The following is a 9,476-nucleotide window of genomic DNA, read 5'->3' on the forward strand; positions in this document are numbered from 1 at the left end:
TGAAGTGGACACCAAGGAACTTGAAACTCTGAACCTGCTCCACTACAGCCCCGTCGATGAGAATGGGGGTGTACTCGGTCCTCCTTTTCCTGTAGTCCACAATCATCTCCATAGTCTTGATTTGTTGAGGGATAGGTTGTTATTCTGGCACCACCCGGCCAGGTCTCTGACCTCCTCCCTATAGGCTGTCTCGTCATCAGGCTACTGTTGTGTAATTTGGAGTCGTGCCAGGCCATGCAGCCGTGGGTGAACAGGGAGTACAGGAGGGGACTGAGCACGCACCCTTGGGGGGATCCAGTGTTGAGCATTAGCGTGGCAGATGTGTTGCTACCTACCCTCACCACCTTTGGGCGACCTGTCAGGAAGTCCAGGTTCCATTTGCAGAGGGAGGTGTTTAGCCACAGGATCCTTAGCTTAGTCATGAGCTTTGAGGGTACTATGGCATTGAACGCTGATCTGTAGTCAATTAATAGCATTCTCACATAAGTGTTCCTTTTGTCCAGGTGGGAATGGGCAGTGTGGAGTGCAATAGAGATTGCATCATCTGTGGATCTGTTTGGGTGGTATGCAAATTGGAGTGGGTCTAAGGTTTCTGGGATAATGGTGTTGATGTGAGCCATTACCAGCCTTTCAAAGCACTTCATGGCTACGGACGTGAGTGCTACGAGTCTGTAGTCATTTAGGCAGGTTGCCTTTGTGTTCTTGGGCACAGGGACTATGGTGCTCTGCTTGAAACATGTTGGTATTAATGACTCAATCAGGGACATGTTGAAAATGTCAGTGAAGACACCAGCCAGTTGGTCAGTACATGCCCGGAGCACATGTCCTGGTAATCCATCTGACCCGCAGCCTTGTGTATGTGGACCTGTTTAAAGGTCTTACTCATGTCAGCTACGGAGAGCGTGATCACGCAGTCGTCCGGAACAGCTGATGCTCTCATGCATGCCTCAGTGTTGCTTGCCTCGAAGAGAGTATGGTAGGGTCGTGTCACTGGGCAGCTCGCGGCTGTGCTTCCCTTTGTAGTCTGTAATAGTTTGCAAGCCCTGCCACATCTGACGAGCGCCGGAGCCGGTGTATTGTGATTCAAACTTAGCCCTGTATTGACGCTTTGCCTGTTTGATGGTTCGTCGCAGGCAATAGCAGGATTTCTTGTAAGCTTCTGGGTTAGAGTCCCGCACCTTGAAAGTGGCAGCTCTGCCCTTTAGCTCAGTGCGAATCATGATTGTAATCCATGGCTTCTGGTTGAGGTATGTACGTACAGTCACTGTGGGGACGACGTCCTTGATGCACTTACTGACAAAGCCAGTGACTGATGTGATGTATTCCTCAATGTCATCAGAAGAATCCCGGGACATGTTCCAGTCTGTGATAGCAAAACAGTCCTGTAGTTTAGCATCTGCTTCATCTGACCACTTTTTTTATAGACTGAGTCTGTGGTGGTAAATAAACAGCCATGAAAAGTATAGCTGAAAACTCTCTAGGCAAGTAGTGTGGCCTACAGTTTATCACCATATACTCTACTTCAGGCAAGCAAAATCTCGAGACTTCCTCAGATTTCATGCACCAGCTGTTGTTTACAAATATGCACAGACTGCCCCCCTAGTCTTACCAGAGTGTGCTGTTCTATCCTGCCGGTGCAGTTTATATCCTGTTAGCTGAATATCCATGTCGTCATTCAGCCACAATTCCTTGAAACATAGGATATTACCGTTTTTGATGTCCCGTTGGTAGGATATTCGTGATCGTACCTCGTCTAATTTACTGTCCAATGATTTGCACGTTGGCGATTATTATTGACGGTAACGGCAACTTTCCCACTTGCCGTCTGCGGGTCCTCACGAGGCATCCCGCTCTGTGTCCCCTGGACCTGCGTTTCTTCCTCTTGCAAATAACGGGATGTTTGCCCTGAGTTATTTAATAACAATGAACGAAACTTACTCCAAACACTGAATGTAACAAATAACAAAAATGGGTACGAGGACCCGATGCGCACCAATACAAAAATATATACAACACTGAAATACAAACAATCTCTGACAAAGGCATGAGGGGAAACAGAGACAATGGACAATCTAGAGCTAGCGGGATTTTCCATGCACCGTCAGAACAGAGACGCTACCTCTGGTAAGATGAGGGGTGGGCGTGTGTGTCTTTTTGGCAATAACAGCTAGTGCACGATGTCTAATTTTAAAGAAGTCTAGAGGTATTGCTCGTCTGAGTACCTTAACCTTTTTGGGATAGGAAGCAGCATTTTCACTTTTGGATGAATAGCGTGCCAATTGTGAACCGCCTCCTACTCTGTCCCAGATGCTAATATATGCATATTATTATTAGTATTGGATAGAAAACACTATGAAGTGTCTAAAACTGTTTGAATGATATCTGTGAGTATAACAGAACTCATATGGCAGACGAAAACTTGAGAGAAATCAGGTTTGTAGTTTTTCAAAGCTTGGCCTACCGAATACACATTGAGATATGGATAAAGTTGCTGGACTTCCTGACTGGCCTCCCCAGGTGGTAAGATTAGGCAACAACACGTCTGCTACGCTGATCCTTAACACTGGGGCCCCTGAGGGGTGTGTACTTAATCCCCTCCTTTATTCCCTGTTCACCCACAACTGCATGGCCAATTGCGACTCCAACACCATCATTAAGTTTGCTGACGACACAACAGTGGTAGGCCTGATCCCCAACAATGATGAGATGGTCTATAGGGAGGAGGTCAGAGAACTGGTAGTGTGGTGCCAGGACAACAACCTCTCCCTCAATGTGAGCAAGACAAAGGAGCTGATCGTGGACTACAGGAAAAGGCGGGCCGAACAGGCCCCCATTAACATCGATGTGGCTGTAGTGGAGCGGGTTATAAGTTCATTGGTGTCCACATAACCAACGAACTATCATGGTCCAAACATATCAAGAAGGTTGTGAAGTGGGCATGGCAAAACCTTTTCCCCCTCAGGAGACTGAAAATATTTGGCATGGGTCCCCAAATCCTCAAAAGTTTCTAGTGCTGCACCATCGAGAGCATCCTGGCGGGTTGCATCACCGCCTGGTATGGCAACTGCTCGGCATCTGACAATAAGACGCTACAGAGGGTAGTGCGAATGGCCCAGTATATCACTGGGGCCGAGCTTCCTGCCATTCAGGACCTATATAATAGGCGGTGTCAGAGGAAAGCCCATAACATTGTCAGAGACTCCAGTCACCTTAGTTATAGACTGTTTTCTCTGCTACCGCACGGCAAGCGGTACCGGAGCGCCAAGTCTAGGACCAAAAGGCTCCTCAACAGCTTCTACCCCCAAGCCATAAGACTGCTGAACAATTCGGACAATTTACATTGACCCACCCCCTCCCTTTTGTACACTGCTGCTACTCTCTGTTAGCTTGTTACCTATGCCTAGTAACTTCGCCCCCACCTACATGTACAGATTACCTCAATTAGCCTGTAGCCCCGCAACACTGACTTAGTACCGGTGCCCCCTGTATATAACCTTGTTATGTTATTCTTATTGTGTTACTTTTTATTATTACTTTTTTTTGTCTACTTGGTAAATTATTTATTCTTCTTGAACTGCACTGTTGGTTAACCTGTTTGGGATAGGGGGCAGCATTTTCACTTTTGGATGAATAGCGTGCCCAGAGTGAACTGCCTGCTACTCAGTCCCAGTTGGTAATATGTGCATAGTATTAGTAGATTTGGATAGAAAACACTCTGAAGTTTCTAAAACTGTTTGAATGATGTCTATGAGTATAACAGAACTTATATGGCAGGTTAAAACCTGAGAAAAATCCAACCAGGAAGTGGGAAATCTGAGGTTTGTAGTTTTTCAATGCTTGGCCTATCATAAAACACAGTGTCTATGGGGTAGAATTGCACTTCCTAAGGCTTCCACTAGATGTCAACAGTCTTTAGAACCTTGTTTGATGCTTCCACTGTAAAGGAGGGGCTCATAAGGGCTCTTTGAGTCAGTGGTCTGGCAGAGTGCCACAAGCTCGCGACGCTCGTTCACGTGAGAGATAGCTAGCATTCCATTGCATTTCTGAAAACAAAGGAATTCACCGGTTGGAACATTATTAAAGATTTATGTTAAAAACATCCTAAAGATTGATTCTATACATCGTTTGACATGTTTCTACAGTCCGTACAGAACTTTTGGACTTTTCGTCTGCACCTAGTGATCGCACGTCATGAAGTTGGATTACTGGGCTGTTCTGCCTTACTATTATTCAACCATGCTGGTCATTTATGAACATTTGAACATCTTGGCCACGTTCTGTTATAATCTCCACCCGGCACAGCCAGAAGAGGACTGGCCACCCCACATATGCTCTCTCTAATTCTCTCTTTCTTTCTCTCTCTCGGAGGACCTGAGCCCTAGGACCGTGCCCCAGGACTACCTGACATGATGGCTCCTTGCTGTCCCCAGTCCACCTGACTGTGCTGCTGCTCCAGTTTCAACTGTTCTGCCTTATTGTTATTTGACCATGCTGGTCATTTATGAACATTTGAACATCTTGGTCATGTTCTGTTATAATCTCTACCCGGCACAGCCAGAAGAGGACTGGCCACCCCACATAGCCCGGTTCCTCTCTAGGTTTCTTCCTAGGTTTTGGCCTTTCTAGGGAGTTTTTCCTAGCCACCGTGCTTTTACACCTGCATTGTTTGCTGTTTGGGGTTTTAGGCTGGGTTTCTGTACAGCACTTTGAGATATCAGCTGATGTACGAAGGGCTATATAAATACATTTGATTTGATTTGATTTGATTTGAACGCGCTAAAAACAAGGAGAAATTTGGACATAAATTATTAACTTTATCGAACAAATCAAACATTTATTGTGGAACTGGGATTCCTGGGAGTGCATTCTGATGAAGATCATCAAAGGTAAGTGAATATTTATAATGCTATTTCTGACTTCTGTTGACTCCAACATGGCGGATATCTCTTTGGCTTGTTTTGTCGTCTGAGCGCCGTAGTCAGATTATTGCATGGTTTGCTTTTTCTGTAAAGTTTTTTTGAAATCTGACACAGTGGTTGCATTAAGGAGAAGTCTATCTTTAATTCTCTGAATAACACTTGTATCTTTTATCAATGTTTATTATGAGTATTTCTGTAAATTGATGTGGCTCTCCGCAATATCACCGGATGTTTACTGAACGTAAAACTCCAATGTAAACTGAGATTTTTGGATATAAATATGCACTTTATCGAACAAAACATACATGTATTGTGTAACATGATGTCCTATGAGTGTCATCTGAGGAAGATCATCCAAGGTTAGTGATGAATTTGATCTATATTTCTGCTTTTTGTGACTCCTCACTTTGGCTGGAAAAATGGCTGTGTGTGTTTTTGTGATTTGGCTCTGACCTAACATAATCATATGTTGTGCTTTCGCTGTAAAGCCTTTTTGAAATCGGACACGATGGGTAGATTAAGCGCTTGTAAGTAAGCATTTTATGGTAAAGTCTACACTTGTTGTATTCGGCGCATGTGACAAATAAAGTTTGATTTGATTCACAACTATCACCACTTCCTGGAACCCATCTCAGCTCTAGCCCTTTCACATGTACCATCACACGGGTGTGATCATTCTACAGTTGTCCCTGAAGCCTACGATCACACCTGGGTGATTAGAATACTAATTTAGAATGGACAGTTTCGAATGACGCAGCAATCAGCATTTGAGCTGGCCACACTTTTTTCAGAAACTATTTACACAAACACAGTCCTTACAAAGTTATGTCCAGAATGTGAGCAGTTTATTTTTGGATACAATGTTCAGATATTCACAGAAGTATCTATAGCATAACACAATCATCCAAACCGGAAAAATGTAGGCTACATTTGTCTTATCGCTAACTGAGGAAAGATTGACTCAACAACACAAGAGGTCATATTTTTACATCTCTCAGCTGACATAAACTACAATATGAATGAGCTAATAGCAATTACTATTTATAGTTAATCACATCACGGGTGAGCTCACCATTGATCTAAATAATTGCGTTAAACACTTTCTAGAAATCGAAAGCAACCCGAGGAGGCTTTTTTCCCCTCACAGAAACCAAAGATAATTAGAGAAGACATGATGAGTTTGGTCTGTGTATATGCACTTCCTGAAATTAGTGAACCCTTACTCACCTCATTTTGTTATAGCATATTTGGTCCGACAGACGATTATGTGAAACCCAGAATGCATTGTATGTCAACAAACATGGCTCCACACACATAGCTGGAATTAGCTTAGCTCATCATAAAAGTGTTTTACACACATAATATGTGCCCATTATAATCTATGCAAGAATCGGAATGCATGGTTTATCACCGTTACTTGAAAACGTGAGTAAAACAGTAAATATATATCAATAATTACCACACAAAACATTTTCTGATAGTGATTTATTGATACAAATGGCATGTGCCGGCAGTCAATCACATAACCTCTCACTCCCTCTCTGAACCGTTCAGTGTTGTTTATGTATGTAGTTAGTGAGATAAGCTGTAGCATTAGCAATGTCTTTCTAAAGGAGACAACTCACAAATGCAGAAATTCTGGATATTTTTTACAATTCTGACAATGAGTCTGAGTATGAAAGTCAGGAATCAGATTCTGACAGTGACAGTGAGGAGCTGCCCCCCAGCCATTGAGCACCCTGAATCTGAGGACCCCTTGTCCACTGACAAAGTTCCAGTTCCCTTTGAAGATGCTGGTGGTGATGGAGGCAGACTGACAGTGGATGAAGTACAGGAGCTCTGTGGTAGCTGGAAGGCTGCCAGTCATTTCACCCCTCCTGGCCCTGCTGTTTGCTTTGATGAGACCCAGTCTGGAGTGCAATGCCCCTTGCCACTTCCATCTGAGGCAGAGTGCTTAATGTTGTTTCTGACAGAGGAGCTGGTGGGAGACTGTTATGAATTTGATGAATAATGACTAAATGATGTATACATTTAACGTAGAACTATAACTAACAGAATTCTACCCTGTCTCTGTATAATGATGAAGAATGTTTGTCCATAAGAGAAGAGACTCTGTGGCAGAGAACTTGTGACCTCTGTGAAACTGATAACAGGGAAGGAAGTCTCCCCACACAAAGAGGGGAGAAACTGTTGGGTTTGCAGGAGATGGTGCCACCTGTTGCAGGATGTGATAAGCAATGTATGAAGACTTGTAAACTATATTGTCATTGTCTTATAGGAGGAGGGACAGTTATGATGAAATGAGAGGTATATTAACAAATGTACATGTAAGGATGGGCAGAGCTCTCGTGAATCAACATTGCTGACTATTGTAGACTGGCCTCTGTCTGTTTCATTTCAACAAGAACCTTACAAATTCTTGGTAACAGACCGAGTAGTTTAATTGAAGTTCAGTTTATGAACATTGAGAACATAATTATCTTAACAGAGACACAGTAGAGACCAATCACTATGCCTTGTAGCTACAGGAGAAGAGAAAGCCAAGAGTGGGGGGGACAACCACAATTTGTGAAATGTATACTATCCTGGTGACAGTCCTTCTCATGGGGAAAGCAAAGAAAAACTCCATAAGACAATACTGGAGCATAGATCCTATGTTTGCAACTCCCTACTTTGCCACCTTCTTTTCCCAAGACTGCTTCCTAGTTCTGCTGTGATGACTGCATTTTATCAACAATGCTACTGCCATCCTAATTGACCCGTTGTCATGAGAATGTTCAATCCCAATGATGTTAACTAAACAATTTTTTAAGCTTTGACCAATCCCTGAGGTTTGTAAGACCCTGGGTTTAATAATAATTAGACAAAGGTTCGTAAGCTTTATTCAGAGAACGTTCTAAAGTCAACCAAAACTTGAACAGTCTTTATAACCCCCTCTACGCACACACACACACACACACACACACACACACACACACACACACACACACACACACACACACACACACACACACACACACACACACACACACACACACACACACACACACACACACACACACACACACACACACACACACACACACACACACACACACACACACACACACACACACTGTGACCCCTCCCATTCTGTCTGCCGTATTCTCTCTTTGTTCTTGTTTCCTTATTAGGATGCCGGTGGGCGGAGTTGGGAGGGTCGTCAGCTACACCTGGGCCAGGTGTGTCCCAGGATAAATAGACCTCTTTCACATTCATGGGAGAGACTCTCTCCATGCAGACACCTTTCTAGATTTTGTTGTGTTTCTTGATGGCTTTTTGGTTGTTTGCTTTGGCACCTTTCAACACCCTGCATTATCACATTCATGCATGCAAAACACTCACTTGCACTACTGATTACACACACCATTGTATATTATACTTAGTTACTTATTTGATAAATATATATTTTGTTACTCCTTTTCTTGATACTACCCACCCCGCATGCGGGAGCGTAATCATAGCCTCAAACTAATTAGCATAACGCAGCGGCCATAAATATCCCTAGAAAATGTTCCTATTCATGAAAATCACATTGAGACACAGCTTAGCCTTTTGTTAATCACAGATTGTCAAAATATGCTTTACAGCCAACGCTAGACAAGCATTTGTGTAAGTTTATCATGGCATAATGCTATTCTAGGTTCTGCTACCAGCAGGCAACATTTTCACAAATAAGAAAAGCAATCAAATTAAATAATTTACCTTTGAAGAACTTTGGATGTTCTCACTCCGGAGACTCCCAGTTAGTTAGCAAATGTTCCTTTTTTCCAAAAATATTATTTTTGTAGGCGAAAAAGCTCTGTTTGTTCACGTTTGGCTGAGAAATCGACCGGAAAATGCAGTCATTTACAACGCCAAACTTTTTTCCAAATTAGCTCCATAATATCAACAGAAACATGGCAAACGTTGTTTAGAATTAATCCTCAAGGTGTTTTTCGCATATCTATTCGATAAAATATCCACCGGGACAATTGGTTTCTCATAAGAAGCGATTGGAAAAATGGCTACTTGTGTACTTTACGCAAGATTTTCAGCGGGAGCCATCATGTGACCACTTGCTCAATGTGGTCCCTTACGGCTATTCTTCAACATAAATGCGTAAAAAGATGTCACAATGCTGTAGACACCTTGGGGAATACTTAGAAAGCGTAAACTCATTCGTAGCGCATTCACAGCCATATAAGGAGTCATTGGCATGCAGGGCTTTCAAAATATGGGGCACTTCCTGGTTGGATGTTTATCTGGGTTTCACCTGTAACATCAGTTCTGTTGCACTCACAGACAATATCTTTGCAGTTTTGGAAACGTCAGTGTTTTCTATCCAAAGCTGTCAATTATATGCATAGTCGAGCATCTTGTCGTGACAAAATATCCCATTTAAAACGGGAACGTTTTTTATCCAAAAATGAAAATACTGCCCCTATTTACAAAAGGTTAATAAATATATATTTTGTTACTCCTTATCTCCACGTTGTCTCCCTTTTGTTACGGGCTTTGAGCCGGTTTGTGACACAC

Source organism: Oncorhynchus gorbuscha, linkage group LG15, assembly GCF_021184085.1.
Source record: "Oncorhynchus gorbuscha isolate QuinsamMale2020 ecotype Even-year linkage group LG15, OgorEven_v1.0, whole genome shotgun sequence".
Lineage (NCBI taxonomy): Eukaryota > Metazoa > Chordata > Actinopteri > Salmoniformes > Salmonidae > Oncorhynchus > Oncorhynchus gorbuscha.